Genomic DNA, 4,814 nt, shown 5'->3' with positions numbered 1-4,814 from the left:
CATTCACAACATCTGGTGTTGCTCCTGCAGCAGGTTTGGCACCTAGCGGTGCTTCCAGGACGTAATTCTTCTGTGCAGCAATGAGGATAATCCTCAAGTTACGGACCCAGCCCGTGTAATTGCTACCATCATCTTTCAACTTTGCTTTCTCAAGGAACGCATTAAAATTCAACGGAACAACAACACGGGCCATCTATCTACAATCAACATAGACAAGCAAGATACTATCAGGTACTAAGTTCATGATAAATTTAAGTTCAATTAATCATATTACTTAAGAACTCCCACTTAGATAGACATCCCTCTAATCCTCTAAGTGATCACGTGATCCATATCAACTAAACCATAACCGATCATCACGTGAAATGGAGTAGCTTTCAATGGTGAACATCATTTATGTTGATCATATCTACTATATGATTCACGCTCGACCTTTCGGTCTCAGTGTTCCGAGGCCATATCTGCATATGCTAGGCTCGTCAAGTTTAACCTGAGTATTCTGCGTGTGCAAAACTAGCTTGCACCCATTGTAGATGGACGTAGAGCTTATCACACCCGATCATCATGTGGTGTCTGGGCACGACGAACTTTGGCAACGGTGCATACTCAGGGAGAACACTTTTATCTTGAAATTTAGTGAGAGATCATCTTATAATGCTACCGTCAATCAAAGCAAGATAAGATGCATAAAAGATAAACATCACATGCAATCAATATAAGTGATATGATATGGCCATCATCATCTCGTGCTTGTGATCTCCATCTCCGAAGCACCGTCATGATCACCATCGTCACCGGCGCGACACCTTGATCTCCATCGTAGCATCATTGTCGTCTCGCCAATCTTATGCTTCTACGACTATCGCTACCGCTTAGTGATAAAGTAAAGCATTACAGGGCGATTGCATTGCATACAATAAAGCGACAACCATATGGCTCCTGCCAGATGCCGATAACTCGGTTACAAAACATGATCATCTCATACAATAAAATAGAGCATCATGCCTTGACCATATCACATCACAACATGCCCTGCAAAAACAAGTTAGACGTCCTCTACTTTGTTGTTGCAAGTTTTACGTGGCTGCTACGGGCTGAGTAAGAACCGTTCTTACCTACGCATCAAAACCACAATGATAGTTTGTAAAGTTGGTGTTGTTTTAACCTTCGCAAGGACCGGGCGTAGCCACACTCGGTTCAACTAAAGTTGGAGAAACTGACACCCGCCAGCCACCTGTGTGCAAAGCACGTCGGTAGAACCAGTCTCGCGTAAGCGTACGCGTAATGTCGGTCCGGGCCGCTTCATCCAACAATACCGCCGAACCAAAGTATGACATGCTGGTAAGCAGTATGACTTATATCGCCCACAACTGACTTGTGTTCTACTCGTGCATATGACATCTACGCATAAAACCAGGCTCGGATGCCATTGTTGGGGAACGTAGTAATTTAAAAAAAATTCCTACGCACACGCAAGATCATGGTGATGCATAGCAACAAGAGGGGAGAGTGTTGTCCACGTACCCTCGTAGACCGAAAGCGGAAGCGTTAGCACAACGCGGTTGATGTAGTCCTACGTCTTCACGATCCGACTGATCAAGTAGCAAACGTACGGCACCTCCGAGTTCAGCACACGTTCAGCCCGATGACGTCCCTCGAACTCCGATCCAGCCGAGTGTTGAGGGAGAGTTTCGTCAGCACGACGGGCGTGGTGACGATGATGATGTTCTACCGACGCAGGGCTTCGCCTAAGCACCGCTACAGTATTATCGAGGTGGACTATGCTGGAGGGGGGCACCGCACACGGCTAAAAGATCAAATCAATTGTGTGTCTCTAGGGTGCCCCCTGCCCCCGTATATAAAGGAGCAAGGGGGGAGGTGCGGCCGGCCAGGAGGAGGCGCGCCAGGAGGAGTCCTACTCCCACTGGGAGTAGGACTCCCTCTCTTCCTTGTTGGATTAGGAGAAGGGGGGAAGGAGGAAGAGGAGAAGAAGGAAAGGGGGGCGCCCCCCCCCCCTTGTCCAATTCGGACTAGAGGGGGAGGGGGCACGCGGCCTGCCCTGGCCGCCCCTCCTCTTCTCCACTAAGGCCCACTATGGCCCATTAAACCCCCGGGGGGTTCCGGTAACCCCTCCGGTACTCCGGTAAAATCCCGATTTCACCCGGAACACTTCCGATATCCAAATATAGGCTTCCAATATATCAATCTTCATGTCTCGACCATTTCGAGACTCCTCGTCATGTCCGTGATCACATCCGGGACTCCGAACAACCTTCGGTACATCAAAACTCATAAACTCATAATATAACCGTTATCGAAACTTTAAGCGTGCGGACCCTACGGGTTCGAGAACTATGTAGACATGACCGAGACACGTCTCCGGTCAATAACCAATAGCGGAACCTGGATGCTCATATTGGCTCCCACATATTCTGCGAAGATCTTTATCGGTCAAACCGCATAACAACATACGTTGTTCCCTTTGTCATCGGTATGTTACTTGCCCGAGATTCGATCGTCGGTATCTCAATACCTAGTTCAATCTCTTTACCGGCAAGTCTCTTTACTCATTCCGTAATACATCATCCTGCAACTAACTCATTAGTTGCAATGCTTGCAAGGCTTAAGTGATGTGCATTACCGAGTGGGCCCAGAGATACCTCTCCGGCAATCGAAGTGACAAATCCTAATCTCGAAATACGCCAACCCAACAAGTACCTTCGGAGACACCTGTAGAGCACCTTTATAATCACCCAGTTACGTTGTGACGTTTGGTAGCACACAAAGTGTTCCTCCGGTAAACGGGAGTTGCATAATCTCATAGTCATAGGAACATGTATAAGTCATGAAGAAAGCAATAGCAACATACTAAACGATCGAGTGCTAAGCTAACGGAATGGGTTAAGTCAATCACATCATTCTCCTAATGATGTGATCCCGTTAATCAAATGACAACTCATGTCAATGGCTAGGAAACATAACCATCTTTGATCAACGAGCTAGTCAAGTAGAGGCATACTAGTGACACTCTGTTTGTCTATGTATTCACACAAGTATTATGTTTCCGGTTAATACAATTCTAGCATGAATAATAAACATTTATCATGATATAAGGAAATAAATAATAACTTTATTATTGCCTCTAGGGCATATTTCCTTCAACCACGTGGTCAACCTCCATGGCAACGGTGGCGTCACTAGAGACCGCCAAAGCCGCCGCGATGGGCACCACGGGGGTCGCCACGATGGGCGCAGCAGGGGGCGTAGAGATCATCACGGGTGCCGCCATGGGCACCGTTGGTGCTCCCTCCTGAACGAAGGCGAGGTGCGTCTCACGCGCCTTGTATGCATCAACGACCTCCTGTGGCGCGCGACACTGGCGGGAGAAATGCTCCACCGAGCCACACCGGAAGCAGTCCTGAGGCCTCTACCCCCCCTTGCCCGGCTTTTGCTGCTTAGCCGGGGCGGGGGGGGGTGAGGGCCCTTCTTCTTGCCCTTGCGGCCCCTCTTCTTCTGTTGAGGCTTGCGGACTTTGAGAGCATTCACCTCCTGGCGAGAACTCCCCCCAAGTGGTTGCGCGACAAAGTTCTTTTTCAGAACCTCGTCATGCGCCTCTGCCACCTGGAGGACGTCAATCAACTCTGAATACCTCGTGTAGTTGCCCTGGCGGTAGTTCCGTGCGGACAGGACCGCGTCAAGGTGGAAAGTGGATAGGGTTTTCTCAATCTTCTGAGTGTCGGTAATCTCAGTACCACACATCTGAAGAGTCGTACAAATCCGGTGCAGAGCCAAATTGTACTCCCCAACCGTCTTGAAGTCCGCAAACCTCAGACGGATCCACTCTGCCTCTGCACATGGCTTGACAGTGTACTTTAGCCGCTCAAACCGCTGCTTAAGAGCGGTCCAAAGGCCAGAAGCACTCCGCTCAGCCATATACTCGTCTTTCAGAGTAGGTGACAGGTGATGACGGAGAAAATGCAGAGCCTGCGCATTCTCAGTGTCGAACTTGGGATCAGTGGGGGCCAGCTGGGTCCCCTTACCGATCGCCCTCTGGAGGGTTTTGCCCTGGAGAAAGATCTCACAGTCCGAGGCCCATGACAGGTAGTTCATCCCTGTGTGGGCTAACTCAGCAAACTCCCCTGTTGACAATTCCGGCCATCTGCAATTTATGCAAAAATCATGAGATTACAGCAGGTAATCTTTTGCACAAATGTGATGTTGATAAACTTATTCAATAAAAATGACGTTCCATTATTTAAAACACGTTCTTGTATGACTTACTTAATGATTAAGAGTGCAAAACAATTAATCTACAGTAGTAAAATCATACAATAAAAACATGTTTACAAGATATAGCATGTTAAGCGCATTTTGTACGTGAAAAATAGCCCAAAAATTAAATTCCCGAGACATTTTAAAGCCAAAATACGCATTTTCAGCGAAAACAGACAGTTCCAGGGGCTTCTACGCGAAATATTACAGCAGGAATATAATGCGCGTAAAAAACAGAAACTGCAGGGGCTAAAATGCAAAGGACCGCGCGCGCGAGCTCACCGGCTCAGTCCAGTTCGGCTGCAGGCCGAAAATGGGCCGTCGGCCCGTTGAGACAGCACAGGTCTTCCCTCTCTCTCTTTGTTTTTTTATGGAGGAGAGAAAACGGCCCGGTCCACGGCAGCCCGCTGGGCCGGCCTGCTCAGGGGGTCGCTAGGGTTTCCCTAGCGCCCGAGCGGCGGCGGTGGCACGCACGCACAACGCGGCCAGGGCGGGCCAGCGTGCGCTTGCGGCGGCGGCGACCACGCACGCAGGCACGCAGG

This window comes from Triticum aestivum, chromosome 6D, assembly GCF_018294505.1.
Source record: "Triticum aestivum cultivar Chinese Spring chromosome 6D, IWGSC CS RefSeq v2.1, whole genome shotgun sequence".
Taxonomy (NCBI): Eukaryota; Viridiplantae; Streptophyta; class Magnoliopsida; order Poales; family Poaceae; genus Triticum; species Triticum aestivum.
This window is presented reverse-complemented; position numbering follows the sequence as displayed.